Raw genomic sequence first — 16,153 nt, 5'->3', positions numbered from 1 at the left:
TACTGATATGTGCGCCTTTCATATTCGTTGTCAAATACAGCTCAGGTTATTAGGATAGGAATGGTTTCTTTTTATCATAATGGCGATCGCATGTTTCTTATACTGTAGATGTTAACCTGATGATGTGATCTGATATCACGAAACGTCATATATGGCTGAACGCGGTTTATTTCTGAAAGCATTTTTACATATTTCGCAAAATTTAATATTTTATGTCCTACACTTTTAGAAATGTAATATCCCCTATGGACTACCCTTTCTATCTCTCTCCTCTGTTTAAAGACGCTGCCGCCATTTGATCTTCATAATTTTTTATTTTATTGTTGTACGATTCAGGTTTCGGCCTTAAGCTTTTTTCAAGTGCAAAAAGTTGTTTATATGTACTTGAAAATGATCTGAGGCCGAAACCTGGATCGCATAACAATGAAATAAAAATTATTAGAATCAAATGACAGCAACATTATTCAAAAATTCACCTTCAATGTGGCTCCATCCAAAATAAAAATTATCACCATTCTCTCTATACTCTTCGTGCATTTGGAAATGGTTCGTCGTTCAGCTATCGAATGCAGTTTCATAGCAGCTTCTTCACACCGCAATCAAGATAAATTGGTGTCGAATCTCTTAAGATATTACATATTTCACACACAAAATTTCTGGAAAAATGGCAGAAATGAATGACATTGCAACCGTATGTGAAACGTCAGTGTTATTCATTGACGGCAGTTGTACGGTATGACGCGTCACCGCATTCAGAGAATTTTCATCATAAATTAATAGGAGTTTCAAGGATATTGTAGTCTCACCGAGAGACGACCAGTTTTTGTTTGCCTGGCCAATATATACGCAAAGAAACCAAATAGCAAGAGGCATAAAGTGAACACACAGTAGTTGCGACTTTCAGTCTAAGTTTTCGGTAAAATATCTACAACCAGCAACAGAAGAATGATAGTGGTCCAAGCAATTGACGTAAAGAACACGAAAATACTGAAGAAAAAATTCGTGACTTGAAAATGCGCTTATCCTTCGTGAGTGAAATTACAGTGCTACCTCCAGCATGTGACCAGGTGAGAGAAAATGCAGACGCCATCCAAGAAAACTCGAATAACTATACGTAATCACTCGTTTATGAAGAAACTGGACGTGAAATGATTTACAATCTACAAATTTCTCGTATCAACATAAAATAGTATCAGTCTAGATTCCACTGAAGATGCCTTAAAGTGGAAAGGCGAAACGCGTCTGCAGTGAATAAAATAGATGGCAGCAAGAAGAGGGCTTTTAATTACAAAAGATACTGAGAGCTGTATTTGTTAATAGTGTTCACTCACCTGGCCGATGACGGCGATGTGCTACCAGAGAGTCTTGCGCTTGTCAGAGGAGGACAGCACCTAGTAACCGGACGAGTGAGACCTGCTGTTACGCCTGGGAAGGACTTGCTCCTCGACGGAGCGCTTCGTCGTCACGTCAGTGAGGACCGCGGAGCGTGGTGGTGTGACCGGCGGACACAGTGGACGTTATTAACGAGCCCGCCCCGGGTTGACTTCACGGGACGGAGTCTCGCGCGCTACTGCCTAACCGCCGCCGTCCATTCGCATCCGCCGCCAGAGCGGGCTGCTGTCGCCAGCGGCAGTTGCCGCACCCGCCGTCAGAGGCGCTGCCTCTGCTCACCCTGCGACTATTCTGGAAATGGTCTAACGCATTAACAAATAGCGGATAAAGATAACAGCGCGAACAATCGCAAGAATGTATTAGTTTCGTACGAGGCAGCGCACAGATATGGCATCTAGTGGTTCGGAATGATTACTGTTGCCATCTGGCAGCACGTAATAACTTGCATGAAAAACGAGTACGTGATGCCTTGGATTTGGCTATCATGTGTAAAGTCATAGGTATAAGATGACTTTTACTGCATAATAGGTTGGTAATTTCGACAAAAGAGAAATATTTTAGCTATTGTTGTTGTGATCTTGAATCTAGAGACTAGTTTGATGCAGCCCTCCATGCTACTCCATCCTGTGCGAGCTTCTTCAACTCTGAGTAACGACTGCAACCTACATCCCTCTGAATCTGCTTAGTGTTGACATCTCTACGATTTTTGCCCTTCACGCTTTCTTCCAGTACCAAATAGGTGATCCCTTGATGCCTCAGAACGTGTCCTACCAACCGATCCCTTCTGGTAGTCAAGTTTAGCCACAAATTCCTCTTCTCCCGAATTCTGTTGAGTACCTTCTCTTTTTCCTTGATCTACTCATCTAATCCTCAGCGCTCTTCTGTAGCACCAAATTTCTAAAGCTTCTTTTCTCTTCTCGTCCAAACTGTTTATCGTCCGCTTTCGTATCGATACCTGGCTAGAGTCCATACAAATACTTTCAAAAAGATCTTCCTGAGACTTAAATCTATACTCGATGTTAAAAAATTTCTCTTTTACAGCAACGCTTTCCTTACCATTGCCAGTCTACATATTATTTCCTCTCTACTTCGACCGTCATTAGCTATTTTGCTTCCGAAATAGCAAAACTCATCTACTACTTTAAAAGACTGATTTCCTAATCTAATTCCCTCAGCATAACCTGATTTAAGTCGACTATATTCCATTATCCTAGTTTCGCTTTTGTTGATGTTCATCTTATGTCCCGCTTTCAAGACACTGTCTATTCCGTTCAACTGCTCTTCCAGGTCCTTTGCTGTCTCTGACAGAATTACAATGTCATCGGCAAACCTCAAAGTTTTTATTTCTTCTCCATGGGTTTTAATGCCTACTCCTAATTTTTCTTTTGTTTCCTTTACTGCTTGCTCAATATACAAATTGAATAACATCGGGTATAGGCTAAAACCCTGCCTCACTCCCTTCGCAACCACTGTTTCCCTTTCGTGCCCCTCGACTCTTATAACTGCCATATGGTTTCTGTACAAATTGTAAATAGGCTTTCGCTCGCTATATTTTACCCCTGCCGCCTTCAGAATTCCAGTCAACATTGTCAAAGGATTTCTCTCAGTCTATAAATGCTAGAAGCGTACTTTGCCTTTCCTTAATCTATCTTCTCAGATAAATCGTATGGTCAGTGTTGCCTCGCGGTTCCTACATTTTTACAGAATCCAAATTGATCTTCCCCGAAGGCGGCTTCTACCAGTTTTTCTATTCGCCTATGTGGTATCGATAGCTCCGATGCTTCAGCGTAGGTTGGCACTACGAGAGTAGAAGATCTTCGCCGACCACAGCGCCCTCTATCCGACGATGTGCAGCCCATATAGCGCCGCTACGATTTCGGCCAGTTCATGAAGAACGGACGGCCGAGAACCATCGCTTTAGCTTAGCTTGCTATTGAGACTTTCTTATCAGGATTTTGGTTTCGCACCTACGCGCTCACCTGCACCAAAGATAGGTATTCATTTGAATATATTCATACACCAATAAAAACCTCTCTTATTTTACTTGCAATCTTTACCTCCCCTGCTCCTACTCGCTTCCTTTCATTCGCCCTCTTTGTCAGATTTCAGGAGCAGACCGACCCACCGCGGTATATAAAATCCTATAAATAGTTTGTGTTAGTATTTTGTAGCCGTGACTTATTAATCTGATAGTTCGCTAATTTTCACACCTGTCAACACCTGCTTTCTTTGAAATTGGAACTATTATATTCTTCTTGAAGTCTGAGGTCATTTCGCCTATCTCATACATCTTGCTCAACAGATGGTAGAGCTTTGTCATGGCGGTCTCTCCTAAGGTTATCAGTAGTTCTAATACGAGTACAATGTTGTCTTCTCCCGGCGCGTAGCTATGGAATAAAAGGATTTTCTGTATGATAAACTGCAGCATTACTTACATCTCTCACAAAAGTTATCTGATCACGTACGCATAATATTCTTTAGTCTGATAATCTTTTCTGATGACCGGGATTCAGAAGACTTGTATTTTATTTTCATATGATTTAAAAAGAACCGCAAAATATTTATTGATCAATAAGAGGAAACAATTTTCACTAATACCCTCTACAGAACCATACTCACTCAGCAGTGCATGGACCAATTTGGTACCGAGCAAGGCGGCACACTGGTTAGCACACTGGACTCGCATTCGGGAGGACGACGGTTCAAACCCGCGTAAGGCTATCCTGAATTAGGTTTTCCGTGATTTCCCTAAATCACTTCATGCAAATGCTGGGATGGTTCCTTTGAATGTGCACGGCCGACTTCGTACCCCATTCTTCTCTAATAGACGGGGCTGATGTCCTGACTGTTTGGTTCCCTCCCGAGAATCAGCCAATTTACCAATTTGATTCGAACTCCATTAGATCTTTAAATACAAAAAGTTACTGAAATGATTCCTATAGGTTGGTTGGTTGATTTGGGGGGAGGTATCAAACAGTGAGGTCATCGGTCCCATCGGATTAGGGAAAGATGGGAAAGGAAGTCGGCCGTGCCCTTTCAAAGTAACCATCCCGGCATTTGCATTAAGTGATTTAGGGAAATCATGGAAAATCTAAAATGCCGGACGCGGGATTGGACCGTCGTCTTCCCGAATACGACTCCAGTGTCCCAACCGATTCCTAAAAGTTTTAAACATCATAAAAGACAAGAAGTTTCACATTCATTAAAAAAAAAGTAGAAGAACTGCATGTTTCATACCTTTCTACCAGTAAACACTCAGGCGACAAAAGTCATGGGATAGTAAAGTACACATATAAAGAGGGTAGTAGTATCGTACACATAAAAGGGCAGTGCATATGTGGAGCTGTCATTTGTAATAAGGTCATTCATGAGAAAAGATGTCCTAAGTCATTACGGCCGCCCGACAGGAATTAACAGTTGTTGAACGCGGAATGGTAATTGACACTAGACGCGTAAGATATTCCATTTCGGAAATTGTTAAGGAATTAAATCTTCCGAGATCCATAGTATTAAGAGTGTGCTGAGAATACCAAATTTCAGACATCGCCACTTATCACGAACAACACACAGCCGATGGCTTTCATTTAATGACTGAGAATAGCAGTGTGTGCTCAGAATTGTCAGTGCTGACAGACAAGCAAAAATGCGCGAAATAACATCATAAATCAATTTGGGACATATGACTAACGTAACCGTTAGGACACTGTGAAATCTGGCGTTAATAACCTATGGCAGCAGACGGCTGACGCGAGTGCCTTTGCTAGGAGCCGATCACCAACAGCGCTTGTCTTGGGCCCGTGGCCATATCGGTTGGGCCCCAGATGGATGGAAAACCGTGGCCTGGTCAGAAGAGTAGCGATTTTCACAACGAAGCACTGTGCAAGCTGGCAGTGGCTCCTTAATTGCGTGGGCTGTGTTTACATGGAATGTAAACATAATTATATTTATTTCTGTGTGTAGCATCAGCATGATCCTCCACTCAGTGGCTCCAAGATCTATGGGACTTAACATCTGTGGTCATCAGTCCCCTAGACAGAACTATTTAAACCTAACTAACCTAAGGACATCACACACAGCCATGCCCAAGGCAGGATTCGAACATGCGACCGTAGCAGCAGCGCGGTACCGGACTGAAGCGTCTAGAACTGCTCGGCCACAGCAGCCGGCGATCCTTCACTCCATCAGTGGCTACATAACATATAAACCTATAATTGCCACGAAAACTGTACGATTTTGGTGAACAGAAATGAAGATCCATAGCAAACCTGCTGTCTTGTGCAGTTTATCTTCTTCCCTTAGGCTTCCGCAAGCCGGAGTGGCCGAGCGGTTCTAGGCGGGAACCGCGTGACCGCTACGGTGGCAGGTTCGAGTCCTGCCTCCGGCATGTATGTGTGTGATGTCTTTAGGTTAGTTAGGTTTAAGTAGTTCTACGTTCTATGGGACTGATGACCTCAGAAGTTAAGTCCCATAGTGCTCAGAGCCATTTGAACCTTAGGTTTCCTGTTTATTATAATTTCCTACAGGCTGTTAAACTTGCCTGCCACCTGATGATCAACGTCTCTTTTGACACTGTTGCACTTCATTACATTGCGTTTTAGAAGGGTTGCCCAGAAAGTAATGCATCGCATTATTTTCTCAGCCGAAAGTAATGCAAAGAATTCGAAACATATCGTAGTATTATTTGAAGTCTCCTGAGTGAGCGCGCCAAGTTTCCGTCACTTCCGACATATAGCGTAGCTCCAGCAAAGGTTCAAAATGGCGTCTGAAGGTGATGTACGTCACAAGCAACATGCCGCCATTGAATTTGTCACTGCAGAGAATGAAACTGTGTGGAATATTCACAAGCGCTTCCGTGAAGTCTATGGCGCATCTGCTGTTGACACAAGTACAGTTAGTCGCTGGGCACGGAGGGTGAGGTCAGCAGAAGGCGGTTAGGCTTCACGATTTACAGCAGTCAGAGAGACCATCTACGGGTGTCACACCTGACAAGTTGCAACAAGCTGATTTTCGCGAGGACAGGCGCATTACGACTCGGCAGTTGGCGCTGAATCTTACAATCAGCAAAGGAAGTGTGGACGCAATTATCCGCACTCTTGGATATTCAAAAGTGTGTGCAAGATGGATCCCGTGGTGTCTAACGGTGGATCACAAATCGCACAGAAGAAAAACATTTGTCTTCATATTATGCAGTGTTTTGAAGCTCTCGGAGAGGACCTGTTATCCCGGATTGTGACAGTTGGTCAAACCTGGGTTCATCATTTTGATCCCGAAACTAAACGACAGTCCATGAAATGGCACCATTCCCACTCAGAGCAACAGCTTCCACTGGCAAGGTCATGATCACCTTGTTCTTGGACTTCGAAGATATGATTCTCATTGATGTGATGGCAAGACACGGTACCATTAATTCAGAAGCGTACGTCAACACGTTAACAAAACTCAAGACGCGTTTCACGCTACTTCTGTGCCACAGCAACCCAGAGATGTTTCACAGCAACACAATTACGCTCTGCCCCTCACACGCCTGAACACACCGCAAAACAGGGTTGGACAATGGTACCCCATCCACCCTACAGCTCTGACCTTACACCCTCGGACTTCCACCTGTTTGGGCCACTAAAGGATGGCATTCGTGGAATACATTTTGAGGACGATGAGTAGGCGATTCACACAGTGAAGCACTAGCTCCTCCAATAGAACAAGGATTGGTACCGCCAGGACATACACACCCTTGTTTCGCCATAAACCGGGATGGAGATAACGTGGAAAAATAGTGTGTGCAAATAAATCAACTTTCTTTCGTGTGCGTAATTCTCATTATGTTCAATAAAGAATTGTTCAAGAAAAATGCAGTGTATTACTTTTTCGACAACCCTCGTAAATTACGCATCTCAGATCTCAAAATACGAATCACTTCTTTCTGTCTCGATATTGTTTCTTGTAACGTTCTACAGTTTACCACTAATGACAAACACTTTTATTGCAAGTTTGGAGCTAATACTATGGTCCTCTTTCACTTGAATGTCGGCGCCTGATGTTTTTGCTCCATTTCCTCTTTTCGGCTCCTTTTCTTTTAGTTTGTTCCGAAATTACTTTCCTTTCTATTGAAGGGACAGAGCCAGGCCAAATATTGAAACAAGGAGAAGAAAAATTATATGTAACGGCAATAGCGTTACGAATGACTAAACGTGCATTGAAATATAGCTATTTTACTGCTTAAAAACAGTAATTACCACTAGCTTAGTAAATTCTTATTTCTGAAGTCATTCTCTACTAACATGTCGGAATATACTACATGAATGCTATTTAAAACGTCAGGACCATCTTTGCTAAATATTTCGTTAATATCTGCTCTTCTACTGTAAATAATCCAATGTTTACATTTAAAAAGGATAGTTACAAATAATAACGTTCTCAATTGTACGAAGTAAAACTGTCTCACTGAGGGCTGCGCTCTAGTTTATATTCACACCTACATTTATTTCTTCCTCGGGAATATGTGGAAAGACGACTTGATGGCTGATAATTATAGCATCCATATACTGCACAAATAACGCCTCTTCTAGATGTTTTCAGCTCATAAACAAAGTGAAACTTATAGGGATGGAAAAAGATTGTGAACACCTGTACTTACTTGGGAATGATTTCTTAATAAGGTATTGGACCCCCATTTTCCCGTAATAAAACTCCAATTCTTGGAATACTGGCACATAATGATTGTATAGTCCCCAGTAGAATGTTACGATACTCTTGTATTAGGACCTCTTCTATGTCCTGTAGTGATTAGGGAAGCGGAAATCTGCTACGGAGTTTTGCGGTCGAACGCCGTCCACAAGGGTTCCTGAATGTTCAATTCCGGGGACTGTGCAGGCCAGAGAAGACGCTTCAGTTCAGTTGCATGCCACTCATACCACTATTGTACTGTCCTGGCTGTGTGATTAGGTGCATTATCGTCCTGAAATACGGCATCATTGTTTGGGAACAACATTTGAATCATGGGGTGCACCTGATCACCTAAAATGTTTACATAATCGTTGGCTGTAACACGGCCTTTAAGAGTAATGATGGGGTCAGCAGAGTACCACGATATGGCTGTCCTCACCATAACACTTCCACCTCCATGCTTAACCGTTGGAATTAAGCAATCAGGATTGTAGGCTTCTTTTAGCGTCCTCCAGACTCAAACGCGGCCCAATTTTGGAAATAACGAAAACGTTGATACCTCAGACCGTGTGACATGTTTCCATTGATCAGAGGTCCAGGATTTATACTCCTGACACCCTGTTCTACGTTTATTTGCTTTGGTTGTCGTGGCTCAAATGGCTCAAATGGCTGTGAGCGCTATGGGACTTAACATCTGAGGTCCCCTAGAACTTAGAACTACTTAAACCTAACTAACCTAAGGACATCACACACATCCATGCCCCAGGCAGGATTCGAACTTGCGACAGTAGCGGTCGCGAGGTTCCCGACTGAAGCGCCTAGAATCGCTTGGCCACAGAGGCCTGCTTTGGTTGTCATCACTAATGGTTTCGGTATACTTGCTTGTCCATGACTACTGGTTTATGGAGTCCTCTGCCGACAGTGTCGACAGATACGGGGTCTCGAAGATGGCTATTGAGCTCTACAGTCACTTTAGCCGCCGTAGTTTTGTGTTGTTTTGGCACAATTCTTATTAGCGCACGACGATGGCTGTCATTTAGTTTTCATTTACGCCCGCTATTACGTTTACACGATGACGTCTTTCCACGATTTGTGTGGGTAGTCTTTGTTATTGACGCTCCAGCTGATTTGGCCCACACTATCTGCCCTCTGTGGAACTCTGTTAGGTCTTTCACTGCAAGACGATCTCGGCTTTTAAATGCAAATGCGAAGTGTGCACTATTCGAAATAGCCTCCACTGATGCCTAGTCCGCACTGAACACGCACAGGCCAGCGCGATACGTGCCATAGCTGCGCTGTTGACCGGCAAACACAACAATCCCGTTACTAACACTGTTCTCAATATTTTTCCTATCCCCTGTACCTTCCGTGATGCTCTCGTTTGATTGTTGACACACGCGAAGCTGTTGGTATTCTTTCCCCGCCACCACGGTACGCTACAATCACTGTTGCACTCTTTATGACAGAGTTTCCATTATTACCTTCATACCCTATTTGGTATTAATGACCCAGCGGAAAAGTGCTTCTGTACGAGCTCAATAAAAGACGAATATAGTCCTCTGTAAACAACTCTGACAGAAAAAAAGGGGACCAGCTTCCTCAATACTTATCCCGCCTTCCTCACCAAACATTTTGGCATACAAAACATATTCTCGCCACTTTAACAAAAAAAAATTAAATGCTTTTACCCAGTCTGTCTGTGTAGTTAAGCCTTCATATTTGGCATATCCCTCTTACTGCGGCAGTCTCTATGTCTCTATCTTACTGCCTGCTTTTCCTCCTTTGGGTTTATAATATATTCATCTGCCACCTCACCTTCTTCACTTACACTGTCTACTTTTGCCTTTTTTTCCACTGCCAGTGTCTCCATCATGCTTCGACAGTGCATAGATTTTGGGGGTCCAATCTACATTTGCCCCTACATCCACATGATTAAAATTTTGGTCCAAAATGAACCTTACTACACTTACGTGTTAAAGTTTGCCGTCTGGGAGGGTCCCGACATCATAAGCCTCCGAATAGTTTTTCTCATTTGTACTTTTCACTTCCATTGTATTCTCTCTCTTTTTCTACCAGTGCTTCTGCCAGAACAGTTGTTGCGTGTTGGTTCGCTGTCTATTCTCATGGGAATATGTCTATCGCTGAACTGTTCCCGGTGATACAATCTCCCCTACCTTCTTATTCATAACGAATCCTACTCCCGTCACACCTCTTTCTGCTGTTGCTGATATCACCCTATATTCGTCTCAGCATAAATCTTTGTCTTATTATCATTTCACTTTAGTGACCCCTACTATATCTAGACTGAGCCTTAGAGTTTTCCTTTGCGGATTTTCTAGCTTCCCTCCCAAGTTCAAACCTCTAACATTTCACCCCCCCCCCCGATTGACAGAACGTTATCCTTTCCTTGTTTGTTCAATCTTTTTCTCATTGTCGCCTCCCCTTTGGCAGTCCCCTGCCAGAGATATGGAGAGCGCACTATTCAGGAATCTTTTGCTAATGGAGAGTTCCTCATGATACTTTTTTCAATTACAGGCCACTGTGCTGTGGGTACACATTATATGTCTTTCTGTCTTTAATTCATTCCCTTATATTGGCTTCTTCGTCCTCATGCCGTTGATCATCATAATTCTTCTTCGTTTTTGGGGCACTTTCGCACTCCAAGGGTAAGGAGAGTGCCCTGAATCTCTGCCCGCTTCTCCGCCCTCTTGACAAGGCCAAAGCCGTTGACATAATGAGGGCGACTCCTTATGCTGCAAGTCTTCTACCGCCAATCCTGAGGATTTTCATTCAAAATTTAAGCGGTGGCGCGGTTAGAACACAGGACCGAGGACGTTTTGATTACTAATTAGTTACCCCTCTTCCTTTGTTTTATTTTCGTTTTGTTCTGACCACTGTTTAGGGGGGATGGTGTAGGGGGCACAAAGACCGTCAGGGGAAAGTGGGGGGGGGAGGGAGGGGGGTGGGCGGGGTTGCAAGTGGTAGGGTCTCGCAACCGATATCCCCATCACCTGTAGCGACTCATCTGGCAAGGTAGGATATGTATAAAATATTTTTATGTTGTTTTGTTATTTGCTTATAACATTTTGTTCGTGGATGGGTGTATCTGTTTTATTTATGCTACTTTATATTATTTCTTTCTTTGCCACAGCTGTTCTCACTAAGGGTATACTTCCATAACATCTCAAGGCCGCAGACATTGGGAACATCACAGGAAACAGAAAGGAAAAGTGGGAATAAACGAGAAAAGAAATTAAGTTGGGAGATGTAATGGGCACTGTTCCGAGCACGTCTCCCGCTCTTTGGCCAGGTCTCGGCTGTTACACTGCACCGGTTATAAGAAGGGGTCGTGAGGTGTCGGGCACGTCAAATGTCGGTTACGCCCCAGCTGAGAGGGGCTCGTAAATGAGCAAACTGACGGCGGTAGTACGGGGTTCGTTCAAGTGTGTTGTAAACCTCTTAAACACATTACCAAAAGTCGAGCTTGAAGTGTGCCCGTCACTGAAGCGGTATACAGTCACAAGACCATTGAATCGTTTTACAGCGTGGTGCTTGGTGAGTGGGAAACATGTGTCCTCCGTAAGGAGAAAAATTGTGGGCTGACAGTCGTTGGTGGGGCACGGAGGTAACATGACAGCATCCACTACACGTGCATCAGTTGTCAGGAAGGGCACGTGGAAGTTCTTCCACACTGTTGTCGGAGGAATAAGTGGGTGGAGGTTCTGCAACATATTACAGTTGGTGCATTGTGAAAACAACTTGCAAACGTCCTTCGCTTGTGGTGTGCACTGGTCGGAAGGGTACCACGTACGTAGCCGCGTTCGACAAAGTAGGGCGATATGAGGGAAAGTGTTAGGGCAACGTAGGCCACATTGATCGGCGAGACAGGGGAAGCTGTTATAAGAACCTCCAAGGTACTGCGTGTTAGTACGTGGAAGGCCTGTGCCAACACCGAGTGGTCCTAGTTAAATACACTCCTGGAAATTGAAATAAGAACACCGTGAATTCATTGTCCCAGGAAGGGGAAACTTTATTCACACATTCCTGGGGTCAGATACATCACATGATCACACTGACAGAACCACAGGCACATAGACGCAGGCAACAGAGCATGCACAATGTCGGCACTAGTACAGTGTATATCCAAGTTTCGCAGCAATGCAGGCTGCTATTCTCCCATGGAGACGATCGTAGAGATGATGGATGTAGTCCTGTGGAACGGCTTGCCATGCCATTTTCACCTGGCGCCTCAGTTGGACCAGCGTTCGTGCTGGACGTGCAGACCGCGTGAGACGACGCTTCATCCAGTCCCAAACATGCTCAATGGGGGACTGATCCGGAGATCTTGCTGGCCAAGGTAGTTGACTTACACCTTCTAGAGCACGTTAGGTGGCACGGGATACATGCGGACGTGCATTGTCCTGTTGGAACAGCAAGTTCCCTTGCCGGTCTAGGAATGGTAGAACGATGGTTTCGATGACGGTTTGGATGTACCGTGCACTATTCAGTGTCCCCTCGACGATCACCAGAGGTGTACGGCCAGTGTAGGAGATCGCTCCCCACACCATGATGCCGGGTGTTGGCCCTGTGTGCCTCGGTCGCATGCAGTCCTGATTGTGGCGCTCACCTGCACGGTGCCAAACACGCATACGACAATCATTGGCACCAAGGCAGAAGCGACTCTCATCGCTGAAGACGACACGTCTCCATTCGTCCCTCCATTCACGCCTGTCGCGACACCACTGGAGGCGGGCTGCACGATGTTGGGGAGTGAGCGGAAGACGGCCTAACGGTGTGCGGGACCGTAGCCCAGCTTCATGGAGACGGTTGCGAATGGTCCTCGCCGATACCCCAGGAGCACCAGTGTCCCTAATTTGCTGGGAAGTGGCGGTGCGGTCCTCTACGGCACTGCGTAGGATCCTACGGTCTTGGCGTGCATCCGTGCGTCGCTGCGGTCTGGTCCCAGGTCGACGGGCACGTGCACCTTCCGCCGACCACTGGCGACAACATCGATGTACTGTGGAGACATCACGCCCCACGTGTTGAGCAATTCGGCGGTACGTCCACCCGGCCTCCCGCATGCCCACTATACGCCCTCGCTCAAAGTCCGTCAACTGCACATATGGTTCACGTCCACGCTGTCGCGGCATGCTACCAGTGTTAAAGACTGCGATGGAGCTCCGTATGCCACGGCAAACTGGCTGACACTGACGGTGGCGGTGCACAAATGCTGCGCAGCTAGCGCCATTCGACGGCCAACACCGCGGTTCCTGGTGTGTCCCCTGTGCCGTGCGTGTGATCATTGCTTGTACAGCCCTCTCGCAGTGTCCGGTGCAAGTATGGTGGGTCTGACACACCGGTGTCAATGTGTTCTTTTTTCCATTTCCAGGAGTGTATAAAGCGATTGTCCTGGCTCTCACATGGACCAAGTTGTCCTGCTGAAATGGCAACCTTAAAGACGTTTCTGGGCATTATGAAGTATCAAGGAGCCACCAGGCATTGTCATCTGGGACCAGCGGCAGAGGGAAGATTTGGGCGACGTGTGCAAGCTTGGGCGCGATGTAGATGTTGGCGTAGCCAGTCGCTTGATTGGTTCAAGCTGACATGCAGGTTGTATTGGATGTGGGCTCATAACATCTGAAGCAAATGACTGTAGCCATACGCCGCCGTAAGTATGACCCTTAAATGTGATGCCTCGATAATGGAGTTTGCGCACTGTAGGCGCTGTCAGAGACCTTCGTCTTAGAGACCCTGACCTATGTTAATAACAACTAATTTGATCACACTGAGGATGATTCCCGCTGTTCTTCCATACTCTCGGATCTGTGCGATGGCGTTATGTAGTTATGTAGGTGTAGATGCTGCCCTAGACCACATCACTTCGAAAAGGCCTGGAAGACACTATAAGACTTAAGTTATATTACATCATGGTCAGTCAGAGATTCTGTGATAATGTGATTGACTCTAAGGTGTATCCAGGAGGACATATAGACTCAGAACAATACGAGACTAGAATAGAAGGGAGAACCGATAGAGGTACTCAGGGTACCCTCCGCCACAGACCTGACGGTGGCTTGCGGAGTATGGATGTAGATGTAGATGTAGATCACAATTTAGGAATGATGAAGATCAAGCAGTAGTATAAGAGAATAGTCAGAAAGAAGCAATGCCCAAAAAAGTATGGTACAAAAGAACTAAGGAAAGAAGAGGTAAGCTCGAGGTTACTGCGAAAAAGAACAGCTCAGCAGAAGGGGAATGGACATCTCTAAAAAAGAGAAACACACAAGCTGGAAACAAAAACACAGGTACAAAGAAGGTAACTGTGAAGAAACTAGGGGTAACGGAAGAATTACTTTAATTGATCGATGAAAGAAGAAAGTACGAAAATGTGTAGAGAAACTCAGGAATACTGAAATACAAGTAGCGCAGGAAGGAAATAAACAGAAAGTGACGGAAGCTGAGACAAAATGGCTGCATGGAAAATATGAATAAATTGATAAAGAAATAATATTGGAAAATAGATAGTTGAGCCAAAACATTATGACGACTTCCCACTGTGACGTTGGATGCAGTCTGGTGACGATGCGGGCACGTTACGCGGTAAGAAACGTATGTAAGAGGAGCAGAGGCGGATGGGGTCACGTTAGCAAAGATATGGGCAGTCAGTGGGGAAATCTATTAAGCGACTTTGACAGAAGGCAGATTACTATTACGTAGAGCCTGAGAACGGCAAAGCTGGCCGAATGTTCAAGTGCTATGTCGTGAGCAGCCACAGGAAGAAAAACAAGGACAGTCAAACTACCACTAGGCGCTAAATGGTTGGAAGTCCACGACTCTTCATAGAACGTGGGGTTCGGAAGCTTGTTTTCCCTGTAAATAAGGACAGTGAGAGCCATTTTCTCAGGATGAGGCTGGATAAGGTTATGATTGTGGACGGTGTCGTAATCAGTTACTCTCGGTTGCACAAAAAATGCGTAAACTTTATTTAAAGAAATTAAAATTTTAAAACAATCTCTTAAAAAGCACAACTGACTGTATGAAGGCCGAAGGCCTTAGCACAGGGGAAAAAATTCCACAATTTTTGGCCAGCAACAATACCTCAAACATCAAACAGCTGAAAGGCCTGAATTAGAAGTCAGAAGAATAATTCCAAATAGCACATATTAAGACAAATACTTCGTTTCAGTCCGCAGCTCGTGGTCGTGCGGTAGCGTTCTCGCTTCCCGCGCCCGGGTTCCCGGTTTCGATTCCCACTGGGGTCATAGATTTTTCTCTGCCTCGTGATGACTGGGTGTTGTGTGATGTTAAGTAGTTCTAAGTTCTAGGGGACAGATGACCATAGATGTTAAGTCCCATAGTGCTCAGAGCCATTTGAACCAGTTTTGAACTTCGTTTTAAAAGAAACTGTAAAATGGTGTTATTATAAAGAAGTCAAATTACTACTCGGCTGAAGCCTACAGACAATTTCAAACAACAAACGGCTGTAGACCTGAATTAGAAGTCAGAAGAATAATTCCAGATAGCACATATTAATACAAATACTTCGTTTTAAAGCAAACTGTAACACGGTTGAAGGCCTTATAATAAAAGAAGTGAAATTATTACTCGGCTGAAGGCCACAACAACAACAATAATTAGAAAATTACAATTGTCTTTAAAACAAACATCACAATCTAAGGAAGCAGGAGAAGCAGATCTCAGCAAGTGTTCCAAGGGTCGATCTCGGAATTTAACTCGAACATAAGGTGAGGTGAGACAGGCAACCAAGAGTTGTACTCACGTGACAGGCAATTCAAACTAGGGGCAGCTTAAGCTCCGACCGACCGACTAACCCATCTGCCTAACGTCCTATCACCGGTACAATGATGGAATATTTTTAGGTAAGGGCGAAGAGACAAACAGCTCTACGTCTTGAGACAACACCCATGGCCTAAGGAAACATTAAACCCAAGGCAGACCCCCCCCCCCCCCCCAAAAAAAAAAAAAAAAAACATGCACAGTACAATACAAGCGGCTGTCGAAATACACGCCGTGTCGGACAGCGTCTACAGAACGAAGAAAGTATGCTAACCTCCAGGGCAGGTAACTGGGGCGTTAG

The 16,153-nt window shown here is 44.7% G+C and overlaps 1 protein-coding gene across 1 annotated transcript in view; it reads right to left on the bottom strand.

The window, feature by feature from the left end:
• Positions 1–1,572, bottom strand: part of LOC126291838 (connectin-like) — a 678,893-nt gene extending 677,321 nt beyond the window's left edge. Inside the window, exon 1 of the mRNA XM_049985551.1 lies at positions 1,332–1,572. The gene's annotated coding sequence lies outside the window, so the exon portion shown is untranslated. The remainder of the gene's footprint in view (positions 1–1,331) is intronic.
• Positions 1,573–16,153: the final 14,581 nt, after the last annotated feature.

Source organism: Schistocerca gregaria, chromosome 9, assembly GCF_023897955.1.
Source record: "Schistocerca gregaria isolate iqSchGreg1 chromosome 9, iqSchGreg1.2, whole genome shotgun sequence".
Classification (NCBI taxonomy): Eukaryota; Metazoa; Arthropoda; class Insecta; order Orthoptera; family Acrididae; genus Schistocerca; species Schistocerca gregaria.
Note: the sequence above shows the minus strand (reverse complement) of the source record. Positions and strands in the feature narration are given on the sequence as shown.